General features: G+C 35.4%; 1 long non-coding RNA gene across 1 annotated transcript; it reads right to left on the bottom strand.

Annotated features, from left to right (window-relative positions):
* Nucleotides 1-1225: 1225 nt before the first annotated feature.
* LOC138707832 (uncharacterized) lies at nucleotides 1226-23365 on the bottom strand. Its single transcript, XR_011334388.1, has 4 exons — nucleotides 21990-23365; nucleotides 16945-17008; nucleotides 15628-15670; nucleotides 1226-3564 (listed from the first exon to the last, which is right to left on the bottom strand). It is a non-coding gene; the product is annotated as an uncharacterized lncRNA (long non-coding RNA).
* Nucleotides 23366-23895: the final 530 nt, after the last annotated feature.

Below are 23895 nucleotides of genomic sequence, written 5' to 3'. Positions count from 1 at the left end.
TGTGATATTTTCTGTCTCCATGTTTCTATTAGAATGCAGAATAAAGCGGGCAACAGATTCAAAACACAAACTGAAACTAGCCTGCTGCGTCCGTCTTTAGCCCGCTGCAGTAGGATGGTGCATGTGTGATGGGGATGACGCAATATTGTGTACAACTGTTCAGCATCATTCCCGCTATGGGCTAGTATCGCAGAATGCTGCAGTAGCCCCCATTCTGTGTGGCAAGACCTTTACAGGTTGACCCCCTCCAAAAAAAGAACAATCTTAAAATGGAAGTAGTAAGTTTTTATTGCAAGATCAATCCGAGATGCGACCTTTGACCTTTACCATGTAAAATGGCGAAGGCTTATTTTTAAGCCTTTGGGGGGGGGGAATGTTAAATAGTTAAATACAATCTCTCTTTGGTATAAATTTGATTTTGGGATAACATTGGGAAAAGGAGTAAAAAGAATCACATTCAATGAAATAAGTTTGCATATATTTATGGAAATTACCTGATAGAAAAATGAGCGTCCTTAAATAAACCATAAGTTTTAATTTTTTCGCATGGGGAAAAAATATGTCCGATTTCAACATTCAACTTCATGCAAATCGAATGAATTTGTGCCCATTGCATTCCGGCTCTAAGAGTTTTCATTATTTAGATATATCTTCCACCTATATACATTTGAACATCCTACCTTAAATAACTGGGGCAATAGACGTTCATTACTATAGAATAACCAACGGGACAAATTTATCCCATCTTATATTTCATTAAGAACTTCTCGCATATATGCCATTTGAGTTTAAATTTTCTTGTGGACTCTTGATGCATATTGCAAACCTTCTCTCTTTGTTTTTTCCGCTTTATTTTATAAATATTTCATATAGTTACACTGTTTGAGACCATTGCGGAGTAAAGCAAACAGTCTTCTCTTTGGTCAGAGGAGCTCTTCCTAGCGAAGTATGTGGATGTAAAGAATAACACACATAAATATATTTCTTACGTTTCTAAACATTACACATATAATTGAATGTATTGTTCATTGGATTATATAATTTGCATAATGTACTACAAATGGCTTGTTGGTGAGGTACACGAAAGTCTTACTGCCCAAGAAAGCTCCAAAAATTAATTAGAGGGTAAGAACGACAATGACAAAACAATGAATCGGAAGAGTTAGTTCATTGTCAAAGCCACAACACTGTTAGTAGTGACACAGAAAATGATGTCTCACCAATGAACACTGGCAGGTAACAATATTTTATTATCAGTTGTATACAAATTTACAATTTTACACATTATTCATACAATGATAATATACATCTAATTTTGTAATTGTTTATGTTTCATATAAGGACAAGGATGTTTAGGACATGAAGCTCAGTGTCCCCCCTCTCAGTTATTCAACGATTTCTTAATATGTATTAAGCTCTTAAGTCGTACTTCTGTTCGCTAGAGCATTGTTCAGTGATTACAGGAAATGTTTTCAACAGTATGGAGAACTATACCTGTGCTTGTGCATGGACAGCTTCGTTCAATGAGACAATTTTGGCTATGGAGACAACAAAGGTAACTGTAACTGAAGTGACAACAAAAGAAACCTTGACTAGTAATAAAAAATGGGTTGGATTGTTATCCCATTACAAGAGCCAAAAGATAAATTTGTCTAACTTCTCTCGTGTCTTAATATACATATTCTGCATTCCTGGTACTTCTGCTACAGTTGAAAGAATATTTTTTGTAATGAACAATGTGTGGTCAAAAGAAGAAGTAGAATATTAGAGTCAAGTGTTACATGGTTTTTGTATTGTAAAATTAATATTGATATCACTCATACACAGTTCTATGACAAAATCGTCACAGTCATCATCATCGTCGTCGTCGTCGTCGTCATCATCATCGTAGTCATCGTCATCCTTGTCCTCAATATTCTCATTCTCATCCTCATTAAGATTAGCTGCTATTGGGATCTGATTATCCTCAATCATTATGACAGGGATCTCACTGTATTCAATCGTTATCATGGGGATCTCATTGTCCTCAAGTATTATCAGCTACAGGATTCTGCCTATTACATCCTGCAGATGATGATGGCTGCAACAGGTCTTTCTGCCTTTCTGCTTCAATCGTTTACATGGGGATCTCATTGTCCTCAAGTATTATCAGCTACAGGATTCTGCCTATTACATCCTGCAGATGATGATGGCTGCAACAGGTCTTTCTGCCTTTCTGCTTCAATCGTTGTCATGGGGACCTCATTGTCCTCAAGTATTATCAGCTACAGGATTCTGCCTATTACATCCTGCAGATGATGATGGCTGCAACAGGTCTTTCTGCCTTTCTGCTTCAATCGCTGTCATGGGGACCTCATTGTCCTCAAGTATTATCAGCTACAGGATTCTGTCTATTACATCCTGCAGATGATGATGGCTGCAACAGGTCTTTCTGCCTTTCTGCTTCAATCGTTGTCATGGGGACCTCATTGTCCTCAAGTATTATCAGCTACAGGATTCTGCCTATTACATCCTGCAGATGATGATGGCTGCAACAGGTCTTTCTGCCTTTCTGCTTCAATCATTGTCATGAGGATCTCATTGTCCTCAAGTATTATCAGCTACAGGATTCTGCCTATTACATCCTGCAGATGATGATGGCTGCAACAGGTCTTTCTGCCTTTCTGCTTCAATCGTTGTCATGAGGATCTCATTGTCCTCAAGTATTATCAGCTACAGGATTCTGCCTATTACATCCTGCAGATGATGATGGCTGCAACAGGTCTTTCTGCCTTTCTGCTTCAATCGTTGTCATGGGGATCTCATTGTCCTCAAGTATTATCAGCTACAGGATTCTGCCTATTACATCCTGCAGATGATGATGGCTGCAACAGGTCTTTCTGCCTTTCTGCTTCAATCGTTGTCATGGGGATCTCATTGTCCTCAAGTATTATCAGCTACAGGATTCTGCCTATTACATCCTGCAGATTATGATGGCTGCAACAGGTCTTTCTGCCTTTCTGCTTCAATCGTTGTCATGAGGATCTCATTGTCCTCAAGTATTATCAGCTACAGGATTCTGCCTATTACATCCTGCAGATGATGATGGCTGCAACAGGTCTTTCTGCCTTTCTGCTTCAATCGTTGTCATGAGGATCTCATTGTCCTCAAGTATTATCAGCTACAGGATTCTGCGTATTACATCCTGCAGATGATGATGGCTGCAACAGTTCTTTCTGCCTTTCTGTTTCAATCATTGTCATGGGGATCTCACTGTCCTCAAGTATTATCAGCTACAGGATTCTGCCTATTACATCCTGCAGATGATGATGGCTGCAACAGATCTTTCTGCCTTTCTGCTTCAATCGTTGTCATGGGGATCTCATTGTCCTGAAGTATTATCAGCTACAGAATTCTGCCTATTACATCCTGCAGATGATGATGGCTGCAACAGATCTTTCTGCCTTTCTGCTTCCCTTATCCTCTTCATCATAGTCTCTGTGGCATCAGAAAGACGAATGAGTGGTGGTGGCGGTGGTGGAGGCAGTGTTGGTGGTGGTGGTGGCATGGCAGCCGGAGTTTTTCCTGTAACAGTCAAGCACTTGTCATGAGAAAAAAAATTCAAAATTGGAAAAATATTCACTGTAATAAAACAAGTGAAGAAACTGAATTATCTTCAACTTCCATCCTAAGAATTTATAATGCACAATAGCACATTCATTCTAAAACATCCAGAGAATTCAGCCTCACGTCTACAGACAAATATAAAATTTTCGTGACTTTGGAAACACAAGAGTGGCTGGTGTAAATTGCTCTTCTAAAAACTGTATTAAATTCTTGTCACTTTTTGTTTGCAGTTGTGATACAAATAACTCGATTTTATTTAAATCACAAAAATACAATCATACTTCTATTGTATAATTATTATCTGTAAGGTGGCCGTTGGCAGTGCTTTGTCTGTTTTAGACTTAATTAGTGTTATAATGTTTTCCAAGATGAAATGCTTGATAAAGCTATTGAGGATGTATCAGCAAAGACTACAGTGCACTTATTTTCAGTGACTCGCAGGCAGGGACAAATATAGTAGGCCTATGCATATGATTGGTGTAAATATCGTATGAGTACATTAGGCATTCTCAACCTGGTATTCTGTCTTTTAATGACATTTGGTGCTTTCGTCATGTGAGTGAAAATGTGCTCGCGAGCATGAATGCCCCTGAGATCCTTTTTTCAACTCAAACTTTGTTGTACAAATAGTGTTCCTATCCATCCATTGTCATATTTTAGCGGACAAATAGACCTTCCTGCATTTCATGATGTCTCACCCCTTTCAATTCAACGTGGACTTAATCAGAAAAATCAAGATTATTCAAGAGAATATATGGCTGCTCGTGATAGATCTTCAGTCTTTAGCATTCAAATATTTGTTTTAAAGGGAGAAATTCATATCCTTTGGGGAGGCAGAAAATACAAAAAGACTCAAAATAATGTGGAGTGTCTTTCAAATGTCTGGCTATATATGGAACAACCAACCAATGTGAAAAACTTCATCACTTATAAAATACCGGTACCTCAAGAATAAAGCACGATCACGATTACCTGATTCACATCTGCAGGACTGTTTCTCCTTGGACATCACTACAATTCTGAGTGATATTCAAATTCAAGGATATCATTACCCTGGTGAGTGTTTAAAAATTTTGTTTGTTTATTTCATTTATGTATTCATATGGGGGAAGACAGATAATAGGAAAAAATTGAGAATGCTGGGTTTGCAGTGAAAGACCTACCCTTGGGTAGAACACAATGAATGAATGAATGAATGAATAGTCCTATTAAACCTATTCGATTTCATGGTGTTCGCTCTCTTAGCATCACATGTGGGCGGTGATCACAAACTTCAGAAGGTTGAGAACCCCTGTCATACATAATATTAGTAACTCTAGCAAACATACCTGTTTAAACTAGGTTCGAGGGCATTCGGGTATATTAGGGAGCAAAAAACTTGTGCTTCAAAGAAAATACGAGCAATTTTATAACAGCATTAAGATAGATTACAAAAACAGAATATCACAGACCAAGACTAAGGCATGGAGGGATGTCTGTTCATTGCAAACTCCACAAAACCTGTTGAGAATAATTTATCAAATGTGAAGAACTTCCGAGAAACTTAACAGAACACACCTCTTTTGGAACCGATAATGGGTTTATCTCTAATACAGAGCTGCTCAAATGGTGCAAAGTGCACAGTGCACTCACAGAACCTCCATCAAAACACGAGTGGGGTAAGGTTTTAGCTGTGGCAGGTAGAATGTGGGTCACCTTATTTTGAAGTAATTTTCTGAACTGGGAGATTTTATTTCAGAATTTTTGAAAATGAAAAGATGCTCACAAACAATTTTGCAGAACACTAGTTGGTTTGCAGATCTTGCATTTTGAATTAGCATAACTGATCATATCAGTATGCTAAATGGAAGCATGTACAGTAAAAACAAAACAGTAACAGACAAAATCACCACCTCAGAAAAGAAGCTTTTTCTCTGGGAAAGGCAGATTTTAAAAGAAAATACTGCATACTTCTCGGATTTAGGTAAGTAAATGTAATTTACTTATTATATGCCAGTGTCTGAGGATTGGGAAAGGGAAACGGTGCATCACTTACATGAGAATTTTTATCTTTCTTTTTGATTCTACTCTAGCCTATCACTTACCCTTAATACTTTTTTTTAATTGTGTACTTTAATTCTGGTTTAACAAAATTTAGGAGAAATTGTTGAATCTGCTTTAAAGACAATTTGCTTTAATTGACCAGAATCTGTACGAGGTGGTGCACAGTTTCAAGGGCATGTGGTAGTAATATATGCCATTCTTGAAGAGTTCGGTAAAAACTTTCAGATAAATTTCACATTCATTATGACTATTTATTATTATTATTATTATTATTGTACTCTTCTGACACAATTAGGAATATTAAATTCGGATATTTGAGATGGGCAGGGCATGCAGCACATATGGGTGAATCCAGAAATGTATATATATACTTGAGAGGCCAGAGAAAAAGTACCTTTGGGGAGGCCGAGACGTAGATGGGAGGATCATATTAAAATGGATTTGAGGGAAGTTGGAATATGTTGGTAGAGACTGGATTAATCTTGCTCAGGACAGGGACCGATGGTGGGTTTATGTGAGGGCGGCAATGAACCTCCGGGTTCCTTAAAAGACATAAGTAAGTATTATTTTAACTGTTGTATCATCAACAGTTCTATTACCTACAAAAACATAATTTAAGTCTCTAGAGCTATATTTTCTATTCTTGAAACATTCCTTTTAAGAAATCAGTGGACTGTGCTGTGTGTTTCATGCCTTTGTGAGATCATTTTTCCTAAAAGCAGAAGATGATCCAGATCATTTACAATTTATTAGAACTTCTAGAGTTACAGTTCAATACTCTGCACTGGGACTTAATTTATGGAGTGTGAAGTTTTCCTGCAGTTTATCATACTTTCTTCAAACTACACTTCCCTCAACTCTATCGAGAAACAGCCATGTTCGTGTGTTATTAATATATGTAAAAAGGTTTTCTCTGTGTTTAAAAATATGAAACTCTGACTGCGATTGGGTGTGTTGGATGCAAACCTGAAATAATTTCAAGACTCTCCATCAGTCCCTGATATTATTGGCATTAACATACAATTCATGAATTATAATTGAGTAATTCTATATGCTATTTAATGAAAAATATGCAAATTACCTGTAATGCATTAATTCAAATTTGTTGTTAGCAAATTTACTAAAGTTTCTAAATATGCATTACAATAAATATTCTATTATCATAGATGATTATGTGCACAATTATGGTTTTCATAACATGTTACTTTTTATAAGATTGTTTAAATACAACATTGTGTAATAGATTAATATGCAACCATTATTCATGTTAATTAGTATGTTGCTCATATTTGGTGTCTTGTCATATGTGTTACATGTTAAATGTATATTAAATATTAGGTATTTGCTGGCTTGGTGTGTTTTTAGTTTTAATGTTAGTTTTTTTTAACTCATTTGTACATGTATAATTATGTAAATTTTCACAGCACACAAATAATTGTCTTTAATATATAATAGATGGTATACAACAGACAATTTCACTTTCACACTTTTAATTCCTACTTGTTAAATGATACATCAATAATACACACGTAATAGTATTGATACTGCTTACTGTCATCTGAAGATGTTATAAAAGGCAACAACATTAATGACAAAATAATTTATATTGATATACCTAATAAGAAATGTTACACATGTAAAATTGTAATAGCTTGTTGTTTTAAAATGAATGTCATGTGAAAAGTGTTAATCTGACTGAAAAGTGAAGTATATATTAATTTCATTATGCGGACATATTGGAGCAAAATACCAAATGCGAATTGTAAAAAGAATTATTTCGTGATGACACTAAGGATACAGATGTGCACAAGTGCAACCATTTTGAATCAAAGCTGTCACCTGACAAGGAAGATGAGCCACAATTCACGACAAATGTGGTAGAGAGAGTCATTAAAATTCAAATGGCAGAACAGCTCCAGAGATTCATGTAATCTTTGTCAATATTATAAAAATTTACATATCAGTTGCCCTGACGTGTTTACAAGTATTTTTAACTAACGTCTATTATTGCAAATTTTTCCTGACTGCTGGAAAATCCCTAGTGTTAATATAATACCCAAACCTACAATGCTATAATACCCAAACAGCCAATGCCTGTCGGCCTAACTGTCTGCTACCTATTATGGGAAAACTCTTGGAGAAATTTGTTATAGAGAAAAAATATAATACACTGCCACCAAATAATTAGAGGAACACTTGTAATAAAATAAGTTAGTGTTTTTTGAAGTTGTGATGCTGAAAATTGGACAATATGTAAATTGTAACATTAATTTAATTTATGAATACAAATTTTAAAGAGCCATGGCCTAAATGCAGAGTAATTACCTGAAATAACAAATATGGAGAAATCTTTGATTAGGGAAGGCAGTGACAACTTCTAATTGGTAAGCTTTCTGACGTTGCTATAGTGACAAATGCTGATTATTGCCTTGTTTATTGAAGTCCCTGACAAAATGAGGCATTTAAATGAGTTTGAAGTGTATCATGCTCTACTTCTTTTACGACAACGTCAATCAGTGAGACAAGTGGCTAGACAGCTTGAGGTTTCTCCTTCCGTGGTGTCCAGGTTACGCAACAGGCACAGAGAGACAGGTCAGTATAGCGGCTGTCACCAGGAATTTCCTAAGGGAGAACGAAATTGTGGTAATGGAGTGGCCAGTGATCAGCCCAGATCTCAACCCTATTGAACACTTGTAGAATCCTCTGGATAGGAAAGTCAGAAACTGACCTCAAGCTCCACAAACCCTGCAGGAACTTGGAGATGCTCTAAAGGAGGAATGGGAGAATATTCCTCAAGAGAAAATACAGAGCCTCATAGGGAGCATGCCACTAAGGTGCCAAGCTGTCATCGAATGTTGTGGAGGCCATACACGATACTAGATCTTTATAACGGGTGTTTAAGTGTGATAAGTGAGGACAAGATTCAATTTCTTATATAGTGCAATGCTTTAAAAAGTTGTTTATTAACATTATTCATTTGTTTTTATTGACATGGAGATAAATGTGGTCATAAATAACCATAAATAATATATTTTATTAATTTCATGTCTGTACCTTTATCCATGAAAAATATTTAAATAAATCATAGTGTTCCTCTAATTGTTTCGAGCAGTGTATATCACTTGTACAATAAAAATATGTTAAACGTGAATTGGTATGGGTTCATGCTGCAAAAATCTACAGAAGATGCAGTCGTACATGAATCTGTCATATCAACTAGGCAAATCAGATTCTAACACATCAGAAGTGCAGACTATTCATTTCCCTGGACATATCAGGGGAATTTGACAATGCTTGGTGGCCGAAATTATGTTCCAAATGAAAGAAAAGTTCGTCCAAGGAACTTAAAGAACTTAATGGAAACTATTTCAGAACAGCAAGGTACAGCTCTCAACAGGCACTACTACTTTAATGGAACAGGTCACTGAAGGATGTCCTCAGGTTTCATCTTGCAATCAGGTCTTTGGAAGACATTACATGACAACTTGCTAGAGACGAATATACCAAAGGACTTCAAATTACTGGCATGTGCTGATGACGTTCTTGTCCCCATAACAGCTGACAATATTAATTATATTAAAACAAAACAATGTTTATTGTTTCTAAATAATGTACCAGTACTTAATTTGTACCGTATCTGTAAGTCATCATTACTTTTTTTTCTAGGTTGTTCCATGTCAAATCATCACACTTCCCAAGCCGACCATCTCAGATTTACATGAAATATGAGAATGTTAAATTGCATGAAGTGACACACACACATGCAACATTTCTCTCAGCGATGCATGAAATTCATACAACAGGTTGCAAACATGTTAAAAAAACGCAACATTTTTGCTTGCAATTTCTACAAAAGAAATTCATACCTTTGCCTGTAATTGAGATAGACCCTTCATGTTGGGCTTATTTTGAAGCTCAGGGAATACATTTTTCATTAAAATAGTTGTATTTTAAAGTAGTAAGTTTTTTATTGCAAGATCAATCCGAGATGTCACCTTTGACCTTTACCATGTAAAATGGCATAGGCCTATTTTTAAGTGTTTGGGGGGGGGGATATGTTAAATAGTTAAATACAATCTCTCTTTCGTATAAATTTGATTTTGGGATAACATTTGGAAGAGGAGTAAAAAGAATCACATTCAATGAAATAAATTTGCATATATTTATGGAAATTACCTGATAGAAAAATGAAATTTAATGCTGTACACAGGGCTGGGCAAAATACTGACATTCAAGTATTTGAAATACAAATACAAATACAAAATACTTTTAAAAAATTAACCAAAATACATTTGTATTTCAAACACTCAAAATACATTTGTACTTTAAATACTCAATACAATAAATAGGCCTAAAGAAATAAGAATATTACTGAAAATCTAAAATGTTATATTAACATTAAAAGTATTTTTACCTCGAAATTTTATATAAACACTGTAACTGAACATTATTCCTTTTCCCAGTCAGCAATGAAATTATGCTACATATGAATAATTACTGCTCCCTTAAAAAAAACAGTTTCTCAAGAAGTTTATCAGATAAGGATCCCCTTGCTTGTGAACGAATAAATCCTGCAAAACAGAACAGTCTTTCTACAGGTGCAGAGGTACACAAACTTGTATTATACTTTATAAAAGCTTGTTTCACTGTTGGGTAATTCTCTAGAGTGCACAGGGTTGTCCCTTTGCTATTGAGATGAGATGGCTCTCTGACATTGCCTCACCAAATGATAGGAAGAGGACACAGAATATGTGTGTGAAACCAGATGAGCAGTTCTCTGTTACACCTGTTTATATCATGTTTGAATTGCAATATTTGAGAGACTGAGTCATGAAGAGAATTCCATCGAGTTGGGCAAGAAAACTTTGATGAATATTTCAAGACATCTGATATAATTTCTGAGGATTTGGGTCTCCTAGACGCATGCCATAATGCTGACCATTTAGCAAGTGTTGGGTGATGGATCCTTGATGTTGTTGGAGATTTCTTTATGGCATTAAGGGAATCAGTTGTGGCAAGAAAACTAGCAGTTCTGAAATGGATAAGCAAATAAGACAAAAGTTCATTCTTCAAATCCAAATCCAAAACTTGAAGAACAAGAAGAAAAAAAAAGTATTTTAAGTATTTGAAATACAAAATACAATTTTATGTATTTAAATGCAAAATACTTTCGAAAATCCTTACAAATTATAAAATACAAATGTATTTCAAATACTGCCCAGCCCTGGCTGTACACCACATTCAGGAGGAAAAATTATATTCAAAACAAGCTAGTGCCGCCTCCTCTGAGCTTTGAGTGTCTGCAGACGTTAATATAGAAGTTTGACCAATGGCACTTCATCGACCAAACACAGTGAGAACCTGTTCACTTCGTATATTCAATATGTCTGGCTGGTGAAAATACGTATATGTGATGGTGATGTGCCATTAGGATGTAGGAAACTGATCAAAACCTCGTGTGAGGTTACATTCACATTCATTACACAACTTAATCACTGTGCATCATTATAGACACAAGTAAAAAACAAACTTTCATTTTAGAATACATAATATATTTTTGCAGAATTTCATTAGTACTGTTCTTAGAAAATATCTTTATTATTACTTTATTCCTTGTTCCTAGGATGAAAGCATGAAATGTTTGCATTCCAAAAAAAGATCTAGCTTCTTCATGTCTTCTGTGTAGCATCTTCTCATTCTCCATTATTCCTTATTGACAGGCATAACGAAGTTAATGTTCTTGATATTGTCTGTTGGCCAGTTGAACAACTGTCTTCGAGTCATAATTTGATCAGTACACAAACAAAATGAACTCACCATAGCTGACAGCTTCTTTACAGTTCCACCAAGTCTGTCACACGAATTTTTGTAAAGAGATGTGGCAAAGAAGTGTCACTCAACTGGAATCCCAAAATGAACTTTGTGGTGTACAGTTTTTTCAAGTTCCCCCCCCCCCCCCCGGTTCTGTTTTTGTATTTGGCTGCACACCCTATCTGAGAAATAATATATATTAAGACACATTTTGCACGTATTGTTTTCTAATCCTAAATTTGTATATGAGAAATTCCCTGGAATTTTTCTGTAATATATGGCAAATTGATATATTGTTGCTTGGGCAATATTCCAGTGGAAACCCTGAACCTCGTTTTGTAGTAAGAATAAATAATTTTTTACAAAATCATACAACGCAATAATTTTACCTTCTCTCTATGTCATTTTTGAGGCTTTCCAAATATGATGATTGTTGAACAGCAATGGAAGAGTGCATATGTAATTGCATTAACTTAGATAAATCTGTGAATTCTTTGAATTCTTCGGTGGACTTAACAAACATTTTAAGTGTGCACATCTGTGATGTAATCCACTGTTGCAAGGTAACATTTTCAACGACATTCTCTTCTAGCAGAGTTTCCAATATTCTCTTTACATTATTAGATCCTATGCATGCACCACATTGATGGAACAACACTCAAATTTTGGCGAATTGCACATCATATTCGCCGGGGAGTGATAGTAAGTAGATAAACTATCATCTTGGTCTTCCATTTGTTTGTTCAATTTACACCTTTCAATTAACAATTTCACATTCTGATGTAAAGAACAAGTGCATACAGTGTGTGTACCACTTGCTTCAACAAGAACACAGTGTTTAGGCTACAGAGAGGCAAATTTTGAAAAATAAATCTTCATACCGGGATGTAACTTGCTGAAATGAACATATATTTCTGTAAGATTGTTTAAAATGAGTCTCATTTGTATGTGCTTTTTGTACTGTTATGACAGTCACAAAGTATTCCTTGCCATGCATAATTCTGCTGACATTACATTGCAATAAAAGTTCTTCACAGTCTCAGCAGCATCTGGGCCCAAGCTCCTTTCTGGTTTAGGATTCGGTGATGATAAAATCACACATTCTTTTATTAATTGCTTATCTTTATTTATCATGTAGTTACTTGCATGAGGAAATACTTTCTCTATTCTTCTGATACTGCATTCTTTAGAAGAAGTGTCAAAATTGTAACCTAATTTTTTTGTATGATTTCTTCAAACTTCGTTTTAGTTGTTGTGGTATGACATCATCACAACTGCAATTGTCAGGTTCTTCGGCTAGAATGAGGAATATCTTGTCTTTTTACAACTTCTGACATATTAGTAGTTTTTTTCTGCAGTATGGCTATTCCTGCATTCCCTTCCTCTTGATAGGTGATATTCCAACACTACTTAGACTTTCATTTAATTGTTGCACAGCTGATTCAGTCCTATAGGTTAACAACTGCCAAAACTCCGTTATGGGAGGTTACTAAACCTTACTGCTATGCTGGAGGCAGAGTCGGAGTTTCCTTCCATTAATCTGAATCACTGTTGCTACTGATTGACAAGTCATGTGATACATCACTGCTATCAGTTAAACATTCTCCTAACGAAATTATTCTGTCAGTTTCACTGTCTATTACATTAGCACTAGAAAAATATTGTTCTTCGTTATTTTTAACGTGATCAACACATTTCTTCCACTTGTCTTTTTCACATTCTGTGAAAAGGCGGCAACACAATCATTCCTTTACTTTAAGTGGGGACGCAATTTCTGTTACAAAAATGCAATTGAAAAGACTAAACATTTTAGTCTGTCCCTTTAAGTAAACGAAACCAATCAAAGCAATAAATGCTTATTTTTAAAGCATGGTTGGGTTTTGAAGATATATAATCTTTATGTACATGCTACTTGATGGACCACGAGCAGTCAGACATAAACTTTAACAAGTGATGATGTCTTGTTGACTCATTCTATTAACATGTGGTTTTTTCAACATAAAGTAGAATCTATTTAGACGGTTTCATACACTGCAAATGTCTCCCAGATATAGGTGGTACCGGAGAAATGAAATATTCGGGGCGGACCAAAACTAGCAAGGAAGGAGGAGGATGTCCAATGGCTTCGGTGGCGGGTGTATCTCTCAACGGCAAAGAAGGCAGATGGGACAGCCTCCAGTTAGGGAGCTGCTGCCTTGCAGGATTGGAGTTGGGTCTCCAAAGGCTAGGGGAAGAAAACCTCGAGTACAAATTACCTGGTCCTCCAGGTTGGGGGTTGGGCGAAGGGCCGACAACCCTTCCCTGTCAAAGCATTATGTTGCGAATCCTCAACAAGTGAAAGCCGGACGGATATTTGGAAGACGGAAAGGCAAAGGCGGTGGTATTGGGAGTGAGAAATTGGAGGAGGAAGGCACAGGAAAGACAGACATGGAAAAGAATTGTTGAGGACGCCAAGGTCCATGTGTGGCTGTAGTGCGGACATGATGATGATGATGATACACTGCAACTACACGCTTATCTCTTCAAGAAAAGAAGTTTATCGCTGATCGATTTTCTACTTCGAAAACATATTTTCCCACACTACAATAGTATAAAACAAACTTCAATTAAGAAGTTTGTTATACTGTGGTGACTCAAACACCTTAAAAATCTGCAAAACAATACTCTTCAACATGCTTTTTTTCTTATTAGAATCTGACTACTACTTTCTGAGTTATTATTAAGTGTAAGAAATGCGAATATATTCTGCTTCATTGAAAGTTTATGTAAGTAATGCCTTCTTCCGTTATTGGCTGACAATTAGGAAGGAGGAGGTGAATGGTATATTGTGTCACTCTTTAAGATCGATGCATGCACAGACCAATGGAGTTTACTAGGTTGTTCCCTTATACATGTGTTCAATTCCATATTACTCTCTTCATTAATTGATGTGTTTGATTCCTCGTTAGGATGATGATGATGATGATGAAGATGATCATCATCATCATCATAATCATCATCATCATCATCATCATCATCATCACCATTATTTAGCTACTTATGTGAAACATGGCTCCGAAAATTAGGAAAAGAATTCCGAAAAAAAGAAAAGATCCTGATGGTATTTTATAAAGTAATGTAATGAAAATTCCTGCATTGTTATCTGGCGGAAGAAGTTGGGTCGTAGCCAAAGATCAAGAAAAGAGTCTTGGGGCAGACAAAATGAAGTTTATTATATATGAAGCTGGATAATTACAATCTCTTAGATAAAAAAGGAATGAGAATATAAGAGCTGAATTAAACATTTGAAGATATCATACAGATTATAAAACAATATCAAAAGAACGTGTTGCAGGAGCAGTCATGACTTATAATCCAAAAGGGAAAATCGTCAGCAGTAAGGCCAATAAAAAGATGGTGAGAAATAATGAATTCTCGTTTAAATATCTATATTTCATGTGTTTTATTCTCCAATTGAACTGGCTCAGAGATATTCAATATGAACAATCTATCCAATATATGGAAAAATCGCGGCACAAAGTCTAATGAACCCAAAAAATGGCATAGTGAAATCGAATTTTTTCTTCATCATGGATGTTGAAAACGCGAATTTCCGTATTTTACAGCACCACATTTATATTTCATATGATAAGGAATTATTAACGTTATTTAAGAAAAGTTTATTTTATTTTATTTTTTTTTTATGTTTTGTGACTTCTGTGAAATTAGAAATGGATTCTTGTCTGTAAGAAGGAACTCATTAATCAGAGATTTCATTAAGGTATTTTTGCACGATCGTGTTTTTTGTTGTATTTACAGCTATTGTTGTTAGGCCTTGAAAGTTAGAATTCCCTACACAGAAACTTGTTGCTAGGGAAACCATGCTCCATAACATAAAACTATACTGAAATAGACCCACATTACAGTGCAGTTTTGCGAAGGCTCTGGAATGATATTGCTCTAAATTTGAATGCAAAATATACTGTATTTTCAATTTTAAAAACATGATCGTGCAAAAAATGTTGTACAATACACATTTGTTAAGTGCATTACAAAATCTCAGAAATTGAAAAACTCGCTCTGCTCGTTTTTCAAACTTTTCCTTGATTTTGTAAAAAGCACTTCCCAACCTTGTACCATAATATACTATTACCATTTTCATATTATAATTTCCTGTTAATTACTTACCTTGGCCTGAAGTCCCTGCATGTTTCGGTAACAGCTGTTGCTGCTGTAAAGTCAGAAAAAAAGAAATTCAGGTATTGAGCACATACAGAGTGTAGACTTAGACTTAATATAATCACTTTTAAAATATCTACAGAATGTTCTTGTTATTGTCAAGCACCAGAATTCTGACGATAGCCCACTGGCTGAAACTAGTCAACAAGGTAACCTAAACCCCATTTCAGTTTGGTTGATAGGCTTTCCCCTCTACTCACACTCTCTACCATCAGTGAAGGGGAAGCTGCTACTGTCCATCTTACTAACGTTCGACTAATTGACTTTTAACACAGTGACAAAATTTTATTATTGAACATGTTTACCGGTAATCTATATTTCGAAAGCCTATACTAAGTGTTAATATTTCATTTTATTGCTATTTATATCAACTGGCACATTAAACAGCTACTGAGAGCAGAAGATAAATGTTTTCTTCACCGCTAGTTGCTAGTTGCACACACAATGGGACGATCTGCACTGTGTCACTCCCCCTGACATAATACAAGCTAACATTTCTTAATTTAATTATTAGTTGGAAATATTGAAAGAACGACATTAAAATGTACACAAACATGTAACTGTCAAACTTGTGTCACTGTATTTTATATTCACTTATGTACCTTATTTAATATTTTATTTTCTTGTGTGTACAACTTGGGGGTGCAGGTATAAGAGGTAACAGCTACCGTTCTGTTACTGACGGACTCTGGGCAAGTAGAAGGGGAAAGAAATGCCTTCGCATCCTCTCAACTTGTTTGAAATGTCGTTTAGTTAATTAACACGTGAAATAATATATATATATACTTTATATTCCGAAGAATTTTGTGTTCAACTGTCTTCTGGTTATGCTTAAATTGGTCTTCAATGACAAAAATGATACAGTGTATGGGAGAAAAATTTACAAATTAAGACATATCCTTACATTTTTATGTATTACCAGTGTCCAACAAACTGATGAAACATATGAATATGGATAGGAATATGTTGAATTTAAAATAGTAACTACGTACTAGAATGTATTTTTTTAGCGATCATTAGCTGAGCAATATATCATCTAGCAATTGAAATATGGGAAAATATCTACTGAAGATATTAGATTTAAATCACAAAATAAGGAGTATATAGAAAAGGAATGTAAAAAAAAAATGAAGAAAATAAAATGTGAGAAAGGAACAAAAAATAAAGACAAAACCAACAACGCAATACACAAAGACAGTCAGAAATGGTGAAGCCAAAAAAAAAAAAAAATAAAAAAAAAACGAAATATGAATATGTGACTCCTACCTCATCATTTTTTCCAGTGTCAGCACGCCGAACTTTTGCACTATCATGGCTGCCAGGTTCAGATCTGTAATGAAATACAGTATAAGGTGTAAGCAGAACATCAACACCTTCACCTTTACCTTCCTCAGCAACTCATGAACTTTCGATTTGGCTTGATAATCACGCTTCTCAGACCTGCGAGACATATTCTCCTTCTAAAATATTCATGCAAATCCATCTGTCCATGGATAGAAAACATAAATCCCAAAACATCACTCACAAAATCACAAAGAAATTCTATGAAGCCTATGGAAAAGCCTATGAACACAACATACAGGTAACTGATTTCTAAATTTACTATCACCTGCACCTGTCCCTCATGGTTTCAATTGGTTTTCTCCAAAATAATTGAAAATAAGATTTATGTTTATATCGTACTTTTCGTTTAGAATCGCCCATACTACCACCATTCAAAATATGAAACGGTGTAAAACAGACCAAAGGAATCATAATTGTAAGGATCCATTCCAGGATCAGCCTGCAGGAGCCAAGCCAATCATCCTTATTACTTTAATTGTGTGCTTCGTATTGGAGATACCCAAACAAATGAAAACTTATATATATATATATATATATATATATATATATATATATATATATATATATATATATATATATATATATATATCTCTCAAACAATGGTCTCAACTTCTTACTGGAAGTAGGGAATGTGCCAATAAATAATAGAAATCGTGCAAAATTGCACATACAATATATATATATATATTAATATAACGATTATAATAATAGAATTATCAACCGTGATAATAATAACAATAATAATAATAATAATAATAATAATAATAATAATAATAATAATAATAATAATAATAGTAATAATAATAAAATGATAATGCAATATTATGATATTGATGAGTCTTTTCACAGTAAAATATTCCAGACGTAAACTATCCCACTATTTGGCCATTCGGATGTCATACTTATTACTTTAATTATGTGCTTCGTACTGGAGATACCTAAACAAATGAAAAAAAAATTATATATATATATATCTCAAACAATGGTCTCAACTTCTTATTGGAAGTAGGGAATGTGCCAATAAATAATAGAAATCATGCAAAATTGCACATATAGTATATATATATAACGATTGTAATAATAGAATTATCAACAGTGATGATGATGATGATGATGATGATAATAATAATAATAATAATAATAATAATAATAAAATTATAATGCAATATTATGACATTATGAGTCTTTTCACAGTAAAAGATTCCGGACGTAAACTATCCCCCCATTCAGCCATTTGGATGTCCGGGAGGGGGATGCTGGGGAAGGACACATTATGAAGCAACTCAACAGAGAGAAGAAAATAAGACTGAGGATTGGAACGTGGAATGTAAGGACTATTCTGCAAGCAGGTAAGTTGGAAAACTTGAAGGAAGAAATGAGAAGAAACAAAATGGATGTGATGTGAATATCAGAAGTGAGGTGGGAAAATAGTGGTGACTTGGTGGGTGATGAATTTAGGTTGGTTTATTCAAATGGTGAGTGCAAAGGAAGTCATGGTGTTTGTGTATTACTGGGACCATGTGTGAAATATAAAGTGATATCAGTGCGTTATGTAGATGATCGGATGATAATGATGGGACTACAAAGGAAGAAAATGGACTTAGTGCTGGTGCAATTTTATATGCCACATAGTGGATTAGCAGACGAGGAAGTGGAAGAAAGCTATGACAACATAGAAGAGATAGTTGAGAAGGAGAAGGAAGCATGCGTAATCTTAATGGGAGACTGGGATGCAGTTGTAGAAGGACAAGATGGAAGAACAGTTGGAAAATATGGATTGGGAGAAAGAAATGATAGAGGAGGATATTTGGTGAATTTCTGTAAAAGAAATGCAATGATTGTTGGAAATATAGTATTCCAACAACATAAACGAAGAAAATACACATGGACATGCCAAGGGATGAAAGGAGATATCAGATAAGCTATTATACTGTACAGAAAAGATTCCGAAATTGCTTAAAAATGCAAATACACTACCAGGAGCGGATATTAACTCATCATGTCCTGCTGACAGACGATGTAGATATTCGTCCGAAGAAGATAAGAGGAAGAGAGGTGACGAAGAAATTGAACATGGAAGAACTGAAGAACGAAGAGAACAGAAGAAAATGTCATGCAAATTTTCAAGAGAAAGCCGCTACATTAGAATCCACACCTGAGAATAGTAATGAGTACTGGACTCATTTAAAAAGTTGTATACAGACAACGGCAGAAGAAACAATAGGATACACAGAAGATGTGAGAATTAAGAAACATTGGGTCACAGGAAAAATGTTGGTGAAGATGAAGGAGAGGAGAAAATGGAAAAAAAAAAAACACAGAAGAAGGTAGAAGAAACTACAGGAAACTAAACAACGAACTAAGAAGAGAAACTGATAAAGCAAAAGAAGATTGGATGAAAGAGAAATGTGAAGAAACAGAGGATCTAGAGAGAAAAGGAAGATATGATTTAATTTACCACGAAGTAAAATGTTTGGACTTCAGGACAGGAAATTCATTGGTTGATAGAGGATGACATCGGAAATGAAATAACATACAAACAAGGAATACTAAACAGATGGACGAAATATGTAGAAGAGTTATATGAGACAAGGAATTGTCCAGATGACTTAGCTATAGGAGACAAAGAAGCTGTATGAAAAGATGAAAAAGGATTTTCTATTTTAAGCGAAGAATTTAAACTAGCACTTAAGAAAATGAAGAATGAGAAAGCAGCAGGAGTTCATGGAATCCCCATTCAATTAGTGAAATGCTTGGGTGAAGACAAAAAGCAAATTCTATCATTATGCAACGAAATATATGAGAAAGGCAATGGCCTGAAGATTTAAGAAGAGAATGTTTATTCCAATACTGAAGAAAAATGATGCCAAGAAATGCAAGGAGTTGAGGACTATCAGTCTAATATCGCACTTGGCGAAGATGCTCTTGCGAATACTGAATCGATGTTTATATTCTAAAATGGAAGAACAGTTGGAAGAAGACCAGTTTGGCTTCAGGAACGGAAAAGGTACGAGAGATGCAATTGGACTACTATGGACAATCGGCAAAAGATACCTAGAAAAGAATAAAGAAGTGTATGCAGTATTTGTGAACCTAGAAAAGGTTTTTGACAGAGTGGATTGGAATAAACTGATGAGGATTCTAAAAAAAATTGGTGTGGATTGGAAAGAGAGAAGACTTTTCAATAATCTCTATATGAAACAAAGAGTGAAAGTCAGGGTAGGAGAAGAAATGTCAGAAGGAAGTGAAATTGAGAGAGGAGTACATCACGAATGTCCTTATCACCTACCCTGTTCAACATCTACTCGGAGGATTTAGTAAAGAACTGTTTTCAAAACATGGGAGGAGTGATAGTAGAAGGAAGAAGAATAAAGTGCATAATATTTTCTGATGATATGGCATTGTTAGCAGAAGAGGAAATGATACTAAAGGATATGCTACTGGAGCTAAATGACAGCTGTGAGCAGTATGGGATGAAGATAAATGGAAATAAGACGAAGAACATGGTCATAAGAAGAAAAATACAGTAGATAAACTTGCGAATTCTAAATGAGGCAGTAGAGCAAGTGAAGAGCTTAAAATACTTTGGGTGTACCATAAGCAGTAACATGAGCTGCTGTCAGGAAGTCAAAAGGAGAATAGCAATGGCCAAGGAAGCTTTTAATAGAAAAAAAAAGCATTTTCTGCGAACTTATGGAAAAAGAAGTAAGGAAGAGACTGGTGAAGTGCTTTGTATGGAGTGTGGCATTGTATGGGGCAGAAATATGGACATTACGATGAAGTGAAGAGGAACGGCTAGAAGCATTTGAAATGTGGATATGGAAAAGAATGGAGCGTGTGAAGTGGACAGACAGAATAAGAAATGAAGCTGTGTTGGAAAGAGTGGGTGAAGAAAGAATGATGCTGAAACTGATCAGAAGAGGAAAAGGAATTGAGTGGGTCACTGGCTGAGAAGAAACTGCCTACTGAAGGATGCACTGGAAGGAATGGTGAACAGGAGAAGAGTTCGGGGCAGAAGAAGATATCAGATGATAGATGACATTAAGATAAATGGCAAATGCTGGGTAACTTTCGGTGCTGGACCCCGGATTCATTTCACCGGCATTATCACCTTCATATCATTCAGACGCTAAATAACCGAAGATGTCGATAAAGCGTCGTAAAATAACCTACTAAAAAAAATAAGATAAATGGATCATATGAGGGAACGAAGAGGAAGGCACAAAATAGGAAAGATTGGAGAAATCTGGGTTTGCAGTGAAAGCAGAACACTAAATGAATGACTGAAGGAATGCAATATTCTCTGAATTTTTTCAGTAGTATCAAGTAAATAATGAGGAAATAAAAATACACAAATACAGGTCGGAGCAGATAAAAGCCATAAAAACATCATACCACATACACTTTAACCACGAATGCCTAAACCAACAACTAACACCGAAATACGCGCAAATCAACATAAAAATCACATCATACCCAGCACAAAAGACAAAAATCACAGCACAAAGAACATACGGTAATTTGCTAGGAGACGTCGTTGCATATAGATCACTTTTACACTAAACCTAAAATTTGTTTTTGCAAGATATACTAAACCCCTAAACTAACCTAACCTAACCTTTTCCTTAATCTGTGACAGGTTACGTTAGGTTAGGTTAGTGTTTTAGTACACGTTGTATACACTAAGGTTAGGTTTAGTGTAAAAGTGATCTATATGCAACGTCTCCTAGCAAATTACCGTCCATTTATCTTACATTTTCTCCACATACGCAACGCAGACATTCTTGAATCTTTCCCAACATTATATCTACATTAAACATCATATTTAAATCATTAATACTAACAAAACCAGTGTTGGCTGAAGCACTACTAGCCTAGGTTAGGTGAAATACGTGGTCTATTATCTTCACTTTTTATCTACTTATTCCCAATAAACTTGGTCTTTTTATTACTATAATTTGACTTACATTTACCCATTTTATGTTATGTACAAATATTACATCTCATTGGTTCTGCCCAAGGGCAGGTCTTTCGCTGCAAACCCAGCATTCTCTAGTCTTTCCTATTTTCTGCCTTCCTCCTTGTCTCCGCATCTAATCTTTACTATAAACAAAAATAATACAACAATTTTCCAAAGTAACAGCACAGTCTAATACATATGTATTAAGACTGTGGTAACAGCTGCGTTTCTATCGAAGACACACTGCCTCCTTGATCGCATAGTATGACCAGAGCGTTTAGAATAGAAAGTTTGGTAACTCGGCAAGGGTCTAATGGGACTTTTAAATCCCCTAGTGTCGCCGCGGCAACTGAGCGAAACATTGGCGTGGCGATCGTTCTAAGATTGCAGTTTTCCTCTTAATACTGTGGACAGAGCATGTAGAACTCGTTCTGCTATGGAATTAAGAAGATATTTCTTGTGGTGTTCGGGTGATTTTTATTGTGCCGTTTATGTGAGCGAGTAGTAATAAGCCTAATTGTTTTGTTCTTGATGTAAATCCAATTATAGATACTCTATAATCTGTAAGGAAGAGACTTTCTTTTATCCATCCATAGAATAGACTATTTTTCAGAAGTGGTGTAGAGCAATTCCACGAACACAGAAAACTGTATGCTCGTTCTTATAACTGTGATATCCATTTTTCTGCGGTTTTGATTGTGATTTTTTAAAATTATGATTTATTTAACGACGCTCGCAACTGCAGAGGTTATATCAGCTTCGCCGGTGTGTCGGAATTTTGTCCCACAGGAGTTTTTTTTACATGCCATTAAATCTACTGACATGAGCCTGTCGCATTTAAACACACTTAAATGCCATCGATCTCGGCCGGGATCGAACCCGCAACCTCGAGCATTGAAAGCCAGCGCTATGTCAACTGCGCTACCGAGGGCGAATTTTGATTGTAAGAGCCGATAAATTTATTATTGCCAGTAAAGAGGTAGGACTTCCACGCAAGAACTGGCGACCAAAACCGTATGCTATAACACATATTTTCCCAAACTTGCCTCGATATCTTAAAAAAAGAAAAGAAGAGAAAATATCCAACGAAGAGGACATAAATCCGTTCTCATAACAATGTATCCTTACCAAGTACCATCTGGCTATGACCAATTCCATTGACGCTAAATAATTCAGCAGTTGATACAGCATCGTTAAATATCCGAGTAAAAAATAATTGGATGTGACACCCGAAAATCAGAAGAACACCTTAGTTGATCATGCGCTTGTATGCATTTATGAACCATTACTCCACACCTGAATGCCCAAAATTATGTCTAGTTACATTGACCGTAACAAATACTGTAGACCGTAATTCCTTCCAGTGAATGAACCCCAGACCAGCATTTCAGCTGTTTAGTGTCAGTTTTCAAAATCGATACATTTTTTAGAGTCACAAACTGTGATGGGTTCGAGGAAAGTGAAAATACAAAAGAATTCAAAGGTGAATGAACGACCATGCAGATACGTTGAACTCAAAGACTCCCTCGTCTGCCCTGTACAAAGAATTCTAGCATTACACGATTTTAGAAAATATATGACACGTAATTGGCAAAAAGAACACGTTTGCCTAAGAAAGAACCCTTGAATTATTTAGAATGACAATTCAGAGCATTAGCGAAATATATTAATTCTTGTGGGATAGCAGATTTAAATATATTCAGACAGAAAAAAATTAACTAGGATCCTCTAGAGCGATATTTTGGAATTAGAAAATGATTATCTTGGATGATTACCATAGACTTTCTACATGTGAAGATTTTTCAATCTATGTGCCGGTTAAAAAACGTGCTGTATTAAAGTGCTAATTGTGAACTCCTAATTGAATCCAAGCACCTAGCTTCTACTTCATTAAATATGCATGTTTAATTATT

This window comes from Periplaneta americana, chromosome 10, assembly GCF_040183065.1.
Source record: "Periplaneta americana isolate PAMFEO1 chromosome 10, P.americana_PAMFEO1_priV1, whole genome shotgun sequence".
Taxonomy (NCBI): Eukaryota; Metazoa; Arthropoda; class Insecta; order Blattodea; family Blattidae; genus Periplaneta; species Periplaneta americana.
The sequence above is the reverse complement of the archived record's forward strand: the minus strand, read 5'-3'. Positions and strand labels throughout refer to the sequence as shown.